Source organism: Sinohyriopsis cumingii, chromosome 17, assembly GCF_028554795.1.
Source record: "Sinohyriopsis cumingii isolate HCF-2022 chromosome 17, ASM2855479v2, whole genome shotgun sequence".
Classification (NCBI taxonomy): Eukaryota; Metazoa; Mollusca; class Bivalvia; order Unionida; family Unionidae; genus Sinohyriopsis; species Sinohyriopsis cumingii.
This window is the reverse complement of record NC_142977.1, coordinates 8,908,806-8,924,647: the sequence shown is the minus strand read 5'-3', so window position 1 is coordinate 8,924,647 and position 15,842 is coordinate 8,908,806. Positions and strand designations below refer to the sequence as shown.

The window sequence follows — 15,842 nt, the reverse complement described above, 5'->3', positions numbered from 1 at the left end:
CATTTAACAGTTAGAAACAAGTTCTTCCAGTTACAATAATCAACTTTGGAAACAATAAACAAACTGGAACCTTTGACCTAATTATATTACATTTACTAGGGTTAAAACAATAAATTCCTTAACATAATAAATTAACAGTTCCAGTTAATCAAACACAAAATCATATTTTATACAGGGTGTGAACTGTTAATATTTACAGCATAAAGCTTATAGTTTCCAAATCCATTGAAGCTTACATGTTGCAGTTGCTGACACATATCTATTTTCAGCATGGTTTGCATACATTCCACCTTTAATAATTTTGTTACTTCCCCCCCCCCCCCATTCAGTAACAAGTATCAAAAATCAGGATCATTCTAAGGTAAAGTTTGTAACTTGTGTACCACAGTCATCAGAGAGACAAAGATGCAAAACTTTATGATGCCTGTCAAAGGATGAAAACTCTTGTTTTCCCAAGTTTTGAACCAGTTAACTTGAATTCTCAGACCATCAATTGCTACAGCCCCACTAATTACAATTGTTAGGGAATAATGAGAACTCACCTTCAGTTATCTGTGTATATATATATATATAATTTTAATAACCAAGAATACCGCATGTCTAGGAACATTTTAGCATTCAGTGGTAAAGTCAGAACTGAGATAAGAGAATTAAACAAGCAAAGTACATGACATAATATATCCATAAACTATTGACTGGGAAAAATACTACAGAACACCATTTCTGCTGGCAGTAAGCTGTTGAACCTATATGTCATAAATATCAGGCTGGACATCTAGGACCAGTAATATTCATAATGGGCATTACCCCACCCCCCCAACAACAACAACCGCCCCCCGCCCCCTTCGTGAGAAGGGCCTGATTTGTAATCTCAGCCACCCAACCTATCACAGCCTTTATAGTACTTGAAACAAATATTGAGTAATAGTAAAACAAACTCTGACAGTTATTAAAACCAATTTGTTATATTTCCATAACTCTGCTTAGTTAACTGTGCAAGCAGACTTAAACATATCAGTGTATGACAGTTAAATTGAGCTATAGCATCGATTAACAGAAGCTACGAATTCATCAACAAGCAGTGAACAATCATCTTCACAATAAATGTCAAACATTAGCATCCATAAGCTGTCAAGACAAGTTGTTACACTGGATATATAGCCATCCATTTATTTCAAACAAGCTGTGGTATATATATATATATATATATATATATATATATATATATATATATATATATATATGTTTCTGAGGTAACATAACTAAGCTTACTGTCGAAGCATTAACCCGATGACTGACATCTTTTACTTTGAACCGCTATTTCCATCTGGGATATAAACGTGTTATCATTTTTCAGGTTTTGCGAGGTTTAAAGGTATGAACGGAGTTAAACTGAACAAACAGGAATGATCAACAAAACTGTATTATAACAAGACTTGCCTGTTCATTTAAATCAATTATTCAATATAGCCATACATTTCTGCCTGCATTTTCTACTTTCTATAGTATACTTCTTATTTTACCTATCTTACTAGAACGGGTCCTAGCTTTTATTAGACGCTTCGAGGTACACAATAGAGTGAGTACATGTTCCACATCACGTGATGAGAGATCGCATATCATGTATTCAGAGTCTACCACAAAAAGATATTGGTGAATCAAACTAGTGCAAAGATATATCGTCTATTCATCAAGCTTGAAAGGTATCGTCTTTGGTTAAGAAAGAGAAATATTGAACTACGTAAGGCCAACATGTATTTTGCAAGAGTATGTAAAGTAAATCAATAACGATCTGTAGTTTATTTCAGGCACACAAACAGGTGGATATAATGTTTATTTCTAATGTGCAAATGTTTTGTTTATGTCCAAGTGTCATACTTTCAACATTTATGAATTTAATTTCTAAGCGGAATTAACACGCGGATAGTAAGATGAGACCTAATGAGAAAGATCCTATTAAAAACAACTATTCAAGTCCTCGACAGATTCAAATACACTGGAGTATAACAGGAGTAACAGACGAATGGTTAATAACAGAGGTGAGTATGTAGAATTACTAGGTAGTATGAATTTAGAGCAATGCGCCATGATAGTCTACATATGTCCATTTTAGTGAAAAAGGTTGCCTTGAAAATTATTGCCTAGGCCAGATAAATAGTTACTTTGTAATTTAATTTGAATAGGCAAGATCACGCTAAGTCTAACGAGAGCACATTGATTTGATCAATGCTGACATTCGCGTAATATTAATATAGGGGGAACGTATCTGGTTATGAGCGCGGGTTATATGTTTGGGTGTGTTTTAAGAGGTTGGATGGTTAATGTATACATCGAATTTAGCTTGTTGCAAACAGAAAATAAATACAGGAATTGTGATTTATAATTCATATTTATAAACAAACTGGAACAATATCCAGGCATGAATCTCATTTATATTTAGATATTAATCATCTAAGAGAAAACCTAAAATAAAGAATGAAATGTATTTGATGTAGAATAGTCACAGATAAATTCAGTCCATAATCACAAAATATTGTAGAATCGACAAAAATACCAAAGTCTATTCATTCCAGATCAAATGAAAAAGTTGTTGCAATGCGCACTCATTCACAATATGACTCCAAATTTCAATTTTAAGTAGACCAAAACGCCATTTTCTTTCGAAAGTTATGTCTAGCGCGCGTCTAAGTTCAAATTTTGTCTGGGCGGAGTTATGTGCGCATTCATAATGTTGTGTAATGATGAATCTGCGCTTGTGTATTTAGTTTGGAATAAGACATATATTCAGTTACTTTGTTTCTTGTAGTTCATTTTGTTTATATAATTAAGCCTTAGGTAGAATAAGAAAATAAGCATATAATAAAAAGTTTACTGCATTTGTATGGGAAAATATGAACTCGTTTTGTCTGATGGATATACTCCCAAGGTCGTGCAGTATTTCCATCCGAAAAACTCGTTAATATTTTCCCATACGAATACAGTAACCTATAATGACAAACTAATACCAAAGTTATTTTCAATCAAAGTATTTTATTAAATCTTTTTTCTGAAACTAGAATAATATTTTCTGTAAAGGTATTTTCTTTCTAAACAAATCATGTTGCATGAAGTTGCTGGCAAACCATTTCATCAAACAAATTAATATTATACATTAACATAAATTCTAAATAAATTTAAACAATCCGCGACACTATATTTAAAACTTCATATTGTATAATAATAATAATAACAAGAATAGTAATAATAGCAATAACATGTTACAAGTTCTTATGAGGTAGATGAAATAATTTCTACATATGTTATTTTTCAATGCATTATGCAACAAAAAAATCTCTAACTAAAACTAATTACATTCCTCTTACCTGGAAAAAAGACGTCAAGAATCTATGTCAGCGGCAGAGGAATTCTTGACCAAGCCGCGAGAGCGGGGATATACAGAGTGATCTTTATTCTGGGATACGTTAGCTTTATCATGATAATGCACAACCTACAACCATCAGCCTCACTGGTGTATCTCTCGAACACGCATGCCCCTCATGATTCTTTCACAGTGATATTTTGTTTCCTCAAAAATAGTTTTAATTGATGCCTGAAAATTTGCGCGAGAAACCTCTACAGAAGGTTTGTTTTACAAGATACAGTGAATGATAGTCTCTGCGGAATATTCGTTTTACATGATACAACTGTTTTGTTTTACCATAATGCTGGCATGAAACCTTTACTGAAGATTTGTTTTACAAGATACTGCTGTAACTGAAAAACTGTGCTAAAACATGTCATTCGTTGCCGTGACCTGGCTGGAGTCAGCGACAATGAAATCATCGAAGGAATGAAAAATGAAGGTGTCACTGCAGTCCGGAGAGTTCATATTAAACGAAACAAGAATCTACAGGACACCAACACCATTATACCTAAAGTGGTCAAAGTTGGATTAATACAAGTCAAGGTTGAGGTTTATATGCCAAGTCCCATTCCATGCTTAAAAAGTCAAAAATACGGCCATCATGAAGACCGATGCTCGAATAACCAAGTATGTGGCCGATGTGGAGACCCTTCTCATCGGGAATCCGAGTGCAGAGCCAATCCACATTGCTTCAGATGTGGAAAGGAGCACCGTGCTAATTTAATGGATTGTGACACTTGGAAACAGGAGAAGGAAATACAGAGGGTTAAGTACACCTTCAACATCCCCTATCCAGAGGCCAGAAAGCTTTATTCCATACCTAAATAACTTGAAAGCTAAATGCTTAAAATCTCTAGATCTACTTAAAGTAGTAGCATACAGTGACTGGGGTGCTGACAGAAAAGTCATTCTCAATTTATATAGAACGTTTATTCGCTCCAAACAGGACTATGGTTGCGTTGTTTATGATTCAGCTAGGAAGTCCTATTTGAAGATGTTTCACCCATTTCATCATCAAGGAATACGAATCGCTCTAGGAGCACTTAAGATATCCCCGTGTGAAAGCCTTCTAGCTGAAGCGAATAAACCACATTTATCACACTGTAGAGAAATGCTTTCCGCGCAGTATACTCTCAAATTAAGATCAAACCCTCTGAACCCTGCGTTTTCGGCTGTTTTTCAATCCAAATACAAAACCTTATACGAAAATAAACCAAACGCCATACCTTCCGTTGGCATTAGAATATCATTCAGCCTTGACAGTTACAAAATTGATCTTTCTAAAATTCAGAAAATGTCCGTCTCCAAAACATCTCTTTGGCTACTTAAATAAACAAAAGTACATTTTATGCTACACAATGGAAAAAATCTGAGACAAACCCTCACATGTTCCACAACTCTTATCATAAACTCCTCACCGAATTTGAAAACTATACAAGAATTTCTACTGATGGATCAACGGATGAGGAAAAGGCTGCTGAACCTTTGTTGGTGGAAAACACACAACAAAAGTTCGCTTGCCAAGGGGCACATCGATTGTTTCAGCCGAAATTAGAGCAATAGACTTTGCTCTGCACTATATCGATAACAAACGTATTTTAAAAGCTTCATCTTCTCCAACTATCAGTACTTCAGTCAAAACACAATAGAAAACTAGAACCAATTATTGACCAATATTCTCATAAAAAATACGGGCTGTGTACCTCCCACAATATAGTATACTGTTTAAAATCACAGCCATATTTGCATTAAAGGTAATGAAAAAGCAGATCTCGCTGCTAAAATGGCACTATCCCAAAAACCATCTGATTTTAAAATACCGTATAATGATTTTAAGCCTAGTATCAAAGTCTTTTGGTCAGAAGTGGCAGGCATCATGCAATGATGCAGTGAAAAACAAACTTCATACAATCAAGCCAACCCTCGGAAAATAGACTCCTTCCTACAGAACCATCCGTAGGGAGGAGGAAGTCATTGCAATAATTCGATTTTGTCATACTTATATTACCCACTCCCACATACTAAAAGGTGAAGACCTAACAGTGCGTTTCTTGCAATGAACGATTCACTGTTTAGCACTTTATGACGGAGTGTTTCGACCTCCAACCTACGTTCGATCGGTACTACAATGTTCATGACATGAAGGAACTTTTTGATATAATAAACGTGATTTGTATTATAGAATTCCTGAAAGTAAATATTTATTCTAAACTATAACATTTTTGCCATCACCTTGAGCAGTTTTATGTAATGTATATACCGTCCCTTATTTTCAATGCCTATTTCATCTGTCTTTATTAACATACGCCATGTACATTCCCCGTTGATCGGGACGTTTTATTTATTACCGTTACCATCTTGTCGTTTTACCTTCAACTTTATGGTTTTATATCGCTGGTCGATACGAAACCTTTTACCACTTTTAAATGATTCTACATATAAACTTTTGTATGGCGCTAAATAGCCTAGCAGTACCTGTGGACCGTTAAAAATATAATCAATCAATCAGTCAATAAATCAATCAATTTCGTATAACAAATTATTTACTCACAGCATACAATCCACAGCCTCCTTCAGTTTACCTACTCTACAATGCTCAAATGTCAAGAACCCTTTCATCTTCTATTCCTCCTGCATCACCTCTTTGACAATTCCCCTAGCTGATTTAAGAGATGGCACTTTTCCTGTCTCATAGTATACGGTGACTGAGTACCTCAAAAAGGTTGCTATCTTTTCTACAACTTAATCCAACTCCACCATCCAATCTGAAGCTTGCAAGTAGTGCTGACTAATGAACGAGGGTAGCTAGACTTTCAAACGCTCCGCTTTATATCCCCGAAGCACGGATGTGAAAGAAAATATACCTCACACTAAACGCATATCACAAACAAAACATCCAAAAGAGAAGGGATGGTACAAGTCATGGAGAGGCAAGACTTCGCATTTTTTATCAAGCTTTCGTATTGTCAAATATATTTTCCTGTCGATATGTTCCGTCACCATTTGTGGGTGTCATGCTGGACAGTAACAACATTTACACACTCATGGATACATCGAACACACGTCCAGATATTTGATTTATTCTCCTTTCTCCTCGTCAACGTCGTACAGTAAGCATGTGTTATTTGTGCGTCGTCTATATAAACTGTCACGCGGGTTCGAGGATCCACACAGTTGTAACTTTCCACGATGTGCTTAAATTAGGAATAGATTCTCAAACGTCGATCGTACTCGTGCTCCCACATTTCAATCACTTGGTGTCCTTCTTCTTTTAACTTAAGGCGACGTTGCTAATTTCTCTCGTACAATTCTTCCATGGTGCGCTGTAGGAATTCGTTTTTCATGTCAAGTTGGAGAAAATAGGTCGGGCATCCATGAAGTACGCATCTATGAAATTCTAAAACAATCTTCGGGTTTTCAAAGTCTCTGCCATCAAGCGAATATTTTCCAATGGTATTTATTCCTCCTCCGTTTCGGGTATGTTGGATCCATTTGTCTTCCTTTTCACCCCCTGCGGGTCCGGGGTAGTAGAATTGGCCCGACGTGCCTCGCTACGTGTCGTAAAAGGCGACTAAGTAGAGGCAACCTGTTTGCCGTGGGTTGCGTCCCGTGTCGGGGGAGGAAAGGATCCTGGTAGTTGAGCAGAGGCTTTCCGATGCAATACACTACTTTGGCCTCTACTTCTCTTAGACGGGTGGTCGGGATGGGCCCGGTTCCGACAAATCGGCTGGTCACGCCGAGCCCTAGGAAGTCTTTATTAACTTTCTCACCATTTTTATGTTTCTCCTTGTATTTCTCTTGATACCACCGTTGCCCCTATATTCTATTCCTTTATCTTTCCCTTTTCCAAGTCTTAGAAGACTTCCTAGAAGGCGGTGGCTTAACGGGTCAATCAGGGGGTAATTTTACCGACCTTAGAAACTGGCGACTTCAAGGTCAATCAAAGGGAATTTTATCAACTGAGTATGGCATCTGTGTATCCCTGACACTTGAAAAGTGTCCCCTTGTTGGGCTCCTTGGTGGGCGGGGAGCACGGGTGCTGAATTTTTAATCTAGCCATCATGGATAATTCCAAAAAAAATCAAAACAAGAGAACGAAACCTTTATCTGACTCTGACGACGAACCATGTAGTGTGGAGTCATTTCCACGCTTCATGGTCATACAGTCAAAAGATGCCACGAAACCGCTTACCTCACTCTCTCTGTTTGTGATCGAGAAAACAATTACAGGTCTGATTGGAACACCAAAAAAGCGTCAAAAAATGAAATCGGGTTGCCTTCTTGTGGAATGTGAACGACGAGGTCAGACAGACAATATCAAGAAAATAAAAACTTTCTTCGATATTCCAGTGACCTCATTCGCTCACACCACACTGAATACGTCCAAAGGCGAGATTCGCTGTCGTGACATGGCTGGAGTCACCGACGCTGATATCATTGAAGGAATGAAAAATGAAGGTGTCTCTGCAGTACGCATAATACGTATTAAACGTAATAACATCCTACAGGACACCAACACCACTGTTCTCACCTTCAACAAGCCAACAGTACCCAAAGTGGTCAAAGTTGGCTTCTTGCAAGTGAAGGTTGAGATCTACATTCCCAACCCCCTTCGATGTTATAAGTGTCAAAAATACAGACATCACGAAGACCGCTGCTCCAAAACCCAAATATGTGGCCGATGCGGAGAAAATTCTCATCAGGAAGCTGACTGCAGATCAACTCCGCATTCTGTCAACTGTGGAAAAGAGCACCACGCAAATTCCATGGATTGCGATACCTGGAAACAGGAGAAGGAAATTCAGAGGGTAAAGTACACAAATAATATTCCCTATCCAGAAGCCAGAAAACGTGTACAGGCGAAAACAGCCCATCCTGGCCCATCCTTCTCCACTGTAGTGAAGAGCAATCCTAAAACAACGAAGGACGCTCAAACACAAACAGAAGCACCCGATTCAACACCAAGCTCAAACACCCCTCATTACCAATCACAGAAAAACACGGCATCTACACAAGCTACTTTCAGCAATAACCAACAACCGAAATCACCAAAAAACAAAAACAAATCTCATGGAAACAGACAACAAAAGGGGTCAGACGACCCCATCAAATTATATAACAGGTTTGGAGACATTGAGAGCATGGATGCAGAAGAATCTGCTCTATGCGGTCAAGGTAGCTCCAGACCTAACAACAAAAAATTCACCCCCGTACTTCCTCCAGAGAAATAACCAATCTTTAATTTAAATTTATAATGAAAAACACAATCATACAATGGAATTGTCGAGGACTTAATGCAAATTACAATGATATTCTCCTGCTTTTAAACGAACATGATCCTGCGGTACTATGCCTTCAAGAAACATTCTTGAAAGATACGGACAATATCACATTTAAAAACTACTCCCTGTTTAACACCTGCTCTCCAAATATTGATAGGGCATCAGGAGGAGTTTCTGTTATTGTGAACAACAGAGCTCCTCATAGCTTCATTCATTTAAATACCAATTTACAAGCCATTGCTGTAAGCGTCACTCTACATCGAGTGATTACATTTTGCTCTATTTATTTACCACCAAACACTAACCTAGTACCAAACGAACTCGACAATCTTGTTCAACAGCTTCCCGCACCCTTTGTTTTACTCGGGGATTTTAATGCCCATAACATTTTATGGGAATCAAATCATATAAGTGACAGAGGTCACAAAGTTGAAGACTTTATTTCTAGATACGATCTGTGTCTATATAATACCAAAACACCTACATATTTACACCCAGGCACGGGTACATACACAAGCATCGATTTGACAATTTGTTCTCCTTCTCTGCTTTTGGACTATGAATGGAAGGTCGCTGATGACCTTCACAGCAGCGATCACTTCCCAATCTCCCGTGTAAATCATAACTCTACAATTGATGAAGTAATTCCACAATGGAATTTAAAGAAGGCCGACTGTGCCAAGTTCGAAATACTCTGTAAAACTAGGCTGAATGAGGATACAGTTTTCAATGTTAACGATCCCATTCAGCATTTTACATCTATTTTAACCGACATTGCAGAAGAATCTATCCCAAAGTCCTCAACAAACTGTAAAAGAATCCTAAAACCTTGGCTCACTAAGGAATGTAAGGAAACCATACGGCAACGTCGAGAAGCCTTGAAAAAATTTAACAATCATCCGACGCCCGAGAATTTAAGTAAATATCGTATTGTCCGGGCCAAAGCTCGCCGCACAATCAAAGAAAGTAAACGAGAATCATGGATGAAATATGTTTCCTCTTTAAACTCTTGTTCCTCAATTAAGAAAGTTTGGGACACGATCCGCAAAATAAACGGAAAGAGAAAACAATTCTTTCCGACATCTAAAAGTGAACAATAACAATCTTAGCTCAAAACGTGACATAGCAAATGTTCTTGCTGATACATTATCTAAAAATTCGTCATCATCTAAATTCACTTCCAACAACTCGGAAAGCTACAACCAACTGTTTTCACTATCAGAACTTATGGAGGATTTAGACAAGGCCCATGATACTTCCGCTAGGCCTGACAAAATACATTACCAGTTTTTAAAACATCTTCCAAAATCATCTTTAACATCTCTTTTGAAACTCTTCAATGATTTATGGATTACTGGTAACCTACCTAAAATATGGAAAGAAGCAACAGTAATACCAGTTCCCAAACCCGGTAAAGATAGCGAAGATCCTACCAACTATCGACCTATTGCACTCACAAGCTGCATGTGCAAAACAATGGAACGAAAGATCAATTCTCGACTTGTATGGTACCTGGAAACAAACAATGTAATGTCTCCTTTCCAAAGTGGCTTTCGTTATGGACGGAGCACCAACGATCATCTGGTTAGACTAGAAATATTCATTCGCGATGCATTTATCAAGAAAGAACATTTAGTAGCGGTTTTCTTTGATTTAGAAAAGGCCTATGACACAACATGGAAGTACGGGATACTAAAAGACCTGCACGATCTAGGTCTAAAAGGCCGTCTGCCCTCTTTCATATCTAACTTCCTCTCCGACAGAGAATTCAAGGTACGAGTGGGCTCTACTCTCTCAGATTTGCACGAGCAAGAGATGGGTGTGCCCCAGGGCAGTATTTTATCTGTGACACTTTTCAATATCAAAATTAATAACATCACCAAGTGTTTGACTTCTGGTGTGGATTGCTCACTATATGTTGATGATTTTCTCATATGTTATCGGTCAAAGCACATGCATACAATTGAAAGACAACTGCAGCAAAATATCAACAAGATTCAAAATTGGGCTAGTACGAACGGTTTCAAATTCTCGAAATCAAAAACGGTATGTATGCATTTCTGTCAATTACGACGACACCACGATGAACCTAAACTCACGCTGGACGGAACGCCTATTCCAGTTGTTGAGGAAACAAAATTTTTGGGTATTATCTTTGACAGAAAACTGACTTTTATTCCACACCTAAAAAACTTGAAAGCCAAATGCTTAAAAGCACTTGACCTACTTAAAGTAGTAGCGCACACTGACTGGGGTGCTGATAGAAAAGTCATCCTGAATTTATATAGAACGTTTATTCGCTCCAAATTAGACTACGGTTGCGTTGTGTATGGTTCAGCCCGAAAGTCATATCTTAAAATGCTTGATCAAATTCATCATCAGGGAATAAGACTGGCTCTGGGAGCACTTAAAACATCCCCGTGTGAAAGCCTTCTAGCTGAGGCGAATGAACCACCGTTATCACATCGTAGAGAAATGCATTCCACACAGTATGCTCTAAAATTAAAATCAAACCCTCTGAATCCTGCTTTTTCGGCTGTTTTTCAACCGAAATACAAAATTTTATACGAAAATAAACCAAACGCCATACCTTCCTTTGGCATTAGAATATCATCCAGCCTTGACACTACAAATATAGATCTTTCTAAAATTCAGAAAACGTCCATCTCCGAAACACCACCCTGGCTAATTAAACAACCAAAAGTACGTTTTACGCTACACGATGGAAAAAAAATCTGAAACAAACCCTTCTATCTTCCACAACTCTTACCATGAACTCCTCACCGAATTTAAAAACTGCACCAGAATTTATGCTGATGGATCAAAGGATGAGGAAAAGGCTGCTGCAGCCTTTGTTTATGGAAATCAAACAACGCAAGTTCGCTTACCAAATTGAGCATCAATTTTTACAGCCGAAATCAGAGCAATAGACCTTGCTCTGCAACATATAGAAAAGAACCATATTTTAAACAGTATCATCTTCTCCGACTCGCTATCAGTACTCCAGTCACTACACAATAGAAAACTGAAGAACCCATTATTGAAAAACATACTCGTCAAAAATACCGAGCTGAGTGTCTCCCACAATATAATATACTGTTGGTTACCTAGCCACATTGGTATTAAAGGTAACGAAAAAGCTGATAGCGCTGTTAAAATGGCCCTTACTCAAGAACCATCTGATTTTAAAATACCATATACTGATTTTAAACCTTGTATCAGAAAGTTCTTTCGTCAGAAGTGGCAGGCATCATGGAATCATGCCATGAATAACAAACGTCATGCAATCAAGCCAACTCTAGGAGAATGGACTCCTTCCTACAGAACCATTCGTAGGGAGGAGGTATTTATTGCAAGAATCCGAATTGGTCATACTTATATCACCCACACCCACATACTAAAAGGTGAAGACCCACCAGAGTGCGTTTCTTGCAATGAACCATTCACTGTCAAGCACTTTATGATAGAGTGCTTCGACCTACAGCCTACGCGCGATCGTTATTACATTGTGCATGACATGAAAGAACTTTTTGATACTATAAACATCACTCGTATTATCGAGTTCCTGAAAGCCGTAAATATTTATTCTAAACTCTGACTTTTATGCTATCACCTTGTGCAGTTTTATGCAATATATATACCGTCCCATTTTAATACATATTCATCTTTTTTACATCTCCCGTTGATCGGGAAGCTTTATTTTGCACCGTTACCATCTTACCGTTTTTAATTTCAACCATTTGTTCTTTTATATCGCTGGTCGGTATAGGACCTTTTATAATTTTTATAAAGATTATACAATAATACTTTTTTGGCGCTAAATAGCCTAACAGTGCTGATGCGCCGTTAAAAATCAATTAATCAATCAATCAATCAATCAATCAGTCTTCCTTTTCGAACAAGCAATGTAACCAGCGCACAGCTTTGGTCGAGTATCGCCGCTTGATGAACTCCGTAGTTTGAGGGCTTATGGCCACTAAGGTATTCTCGGGCATGATTCGGCTGCGGTATGCTAAGGAACATACTCTGTCGTTGTTACAGACTATCCTTCAAAGGATCGATCCCTCAGTGCTCCATCATCAGTTCTCGAAATTTATACAACGCCGAAAAGTGTCCGCTTCGGATCGACAGTATTTTAACATTTCTTCCTGAAAGTCGAAGACGTCCGAAACGTGAGAATGGTATCAAGCGTAGAAAGTTTCTTGGATTTTCGGTGCGGATTTAATCGGGCTGGTAATAGTGTTCCTCTGTTAGATGTGGTAGGACTGCGTGTTGATTGCCTTTGGGATTGAAAAATGTGGAATATATCCTTTAGCCATTTCTCTCATTCCGAACATTTAACGCATTCGACTCAAAGGCGTGGCTAAATAATTCATAGAGTCTTTAACCAGTACTTGCCCTACTTGCTTGTAGATGTTTTCGTTCCGTTCATGGTGACATTAGGGCATTCGGTGCCTTGCTCTGTATAGAATTTAAGAAGAAATAATCCACCTTATCCCGAGAAATTGTGAGCAAATACCGTAGCAAAACGATGACAGTCTCAGTAATCGTTTAATGCCCTCTTGTCTCTACGAGTAGTCGAATGGGTCCAAGAGCCACTGGGCGAAATCTGGAAACGTGTAAGGTCCTCGAATAATTTGTTTACGTCCTCCAGCAGTCTTGCTAGAGGGAGAAAAAAAGAAAAACGATAGGTTCTTGGATGCACTTCTCGCACGCAAAAAGTAGGAATGTGAATAGCGGTCTATTGCATGCATCCGAAATAAAAAAAAGATGAAATTGCTCTTCTTCTTTTCATCCTCCTGTTTCAATTTGTATTTTTGAATGTAACAATCATGTTCCAAATCCACGATTATGTGACCAATATGGTTTAGTTTCCTTCCTTGACAAACGTGCGCTTTAGTTGTATTGGCGATTATAAAATCGCCACGTGTAGATTACAATCTCAGGAGTTTGCAAGCACTGAAGCTTGTGTCATGAGATGTTGATGGTAACACGTGGGACAGACAAAAGTTCCCTGACAAACCAAGCAATGGATTCATTCTTGTCCTTTAAGATGACTGGGTTTAGAGGCTGAACAGCTCCGGCATTGAATGTTTTGCTCCGCATTGGCAAATCCAATGTCGCATTGTTTACAAAAGTAATTATATCCGAGGAATACAGTGATACTGGTATTGACATCGAAATGTTCTTCATGATGATAGACATCTGGAAAATCGAGCCTTCGAAACACCAAAGGTCTACGCACCACTTTGAGGGTACACTTCTAAAGTGTAGCAAAAAGCTAAGACATCTTGAAGGGTTTGAAGATCAGGTATGCTACAGGCAGTGTCTTTGGATAGGTCGGTCTAATGTAACAAAAGTTTCGCTTCTTTTCCTTCTTTGGTTCAGTCCGATTTTCGAATGCTTTCACAGTCACTTTTCCATTTTGACATGTCGTTCCTGTGGGCATACTTTCGTCCCACGACAATGGATCGGGCTAAACTTATCTGGTCTTGATAGGTGTTAATTTGAACGATTGGTGCTGCGAATGTCCACTCTCTTTCGGAAGGGAAACGTGGATCATGTAAAGTATGGCTTTGCCACTGGTGATATAACTTGTCATGATATTGCTGAACGTGTTGAATCTTGTTAATGACGATGGAAAGCGCACGATGGAAAGCGTCAATTCTGCCGGGCTGCTTAACTCAGCATGACATCGGTGTCAGTGTGATTAACAAAGAAACCACAAATCGGTGATGAAAATTTCTGATTACAAATCGATGATGAAGCCTTCTAATTTCTCAAGATTTACTTCGGACTTGAAATCTTTAAACCTCACCGTGTAAGCGTAAGCCGTGGTTCTAAATTATTTAGATCAGCCTTGGTCCTTCTCTAGAATGTGGTAATACTTTTCGGATGCTACTGGATGCCTTTCGTTGGAGGTAGACTCTCGTGGTCCGGGATCAGACGTTGATGGTGCTGATTCAGGTTTGCGCATGGTGTCTTCAAAATCGCTGTCATGGATCTAAGCCTAAACTTAAGCTCCTGTGCGAGGCGATCTGTCATGTCGTGGCCTCGTACCCTCATCTTCTCTGTCACTGAAATCGTGCGATAGTTTCTTCTTGATTGCAAACTTCCATTTGACTAGGCTTTACACGCAACGTATCCCTTTTTTATAGTACTAGTTCCTTTTCTAAGAGTATCCATTCAACTCTCAAGCAGTCAAGATGGAAGAGCCAACACCGACTGAGCTTTTGGTCAGAGCTTTGAGGGGTGTCATAAGAAAGTTTACTTCAGAATCGACAAGAGACTACTCCTCCTACTTTGGAAATTAAAGTCAAGATACTTGCAATATCTTTCAGAAGAAAGGACATTGGTGTACAGAATGTCCACAACGTCAAAGCAAGACAGGAGTAAAGGGAGACAAAGGTCGAGATAACTGTAATCATTGTCAGGAAAAATGAGAAGAAAAAAAAAGAAAATCTGTCAAACAGGTAAGAAGAGGGGTAGAGGGATTCTGAAGATGAAGAACACAATGCCATCCCGAGAAGGCTTGAAAAGAAACAGACGAAGAGAAGAAACAGAGGAAGAACCCTTGTCATTGAAGAAATTCAGAAAGAGAGACAGTGACTGAAAGAAGAAAATGGTGATATGTTAAGAAATATTAATCGTTTTTTTCTTTCCTCTTCTTGCTGTTGAATGGCAAAGGCTTCCTTCTGCTGTTTTAGAATTTTCTTTAATGCTTCATTTTGCCTCTGTCTAAAAGCTTCTACCAGTGGTGGTGAAGGTGCTGATACCGGTACTAATTCTTGCGAAGACGAAAGAAAATCGGCTAAATTCCAATTAAAATCATTCTCTTCTGGAAGTATAACCGTGTTTGTTTCGGTATCCGCCAACCCATCACTCCTCGTCTCATCCGAACGCGCAACCCACTACTTTATCTTCTTAGTTTTAGCCATGCTCAAACAATGCCACATCGATTAAAGAAGCCCGTACGCTAGCTCACCAAAGCTGTTATCGCAAGGTCAGCCTTTGTGGGGGCTGCAATGATTGTCGACAATGCCAATCCACGAAGCGACGTTGTCCAGAAACAAAGCTGTCAATGTGATGTCAACATCATCCACCGCGATGGCAACATGCATATATATATTTGGATAGGTTCTTCTCTGTTCGTAAGA

General features: G+C 38.5%; 1 protein-coding gene across 1 annotated transcript in view; it reads left to right on the top strand.

Moving 5' to 3' along the window:
* The first annotated feature begins 1,682 nt into the window (after window positions 1-1,682).
* Window positions 1,683-15,842, top strand: part of LOC149777717 (uncharacterized) — a 36,662-nt gene continuing 22,502 nt past the window's right edge. The window contains exon 1 of the mRNA XM_089938768.1: window positions 1,683-2,039. The gene's annotated coding sequence lies outside the window, so the exon portion shown is untranslated. The remainder of the gene's footprint in view (window positions 2,040-15,842) is intronic.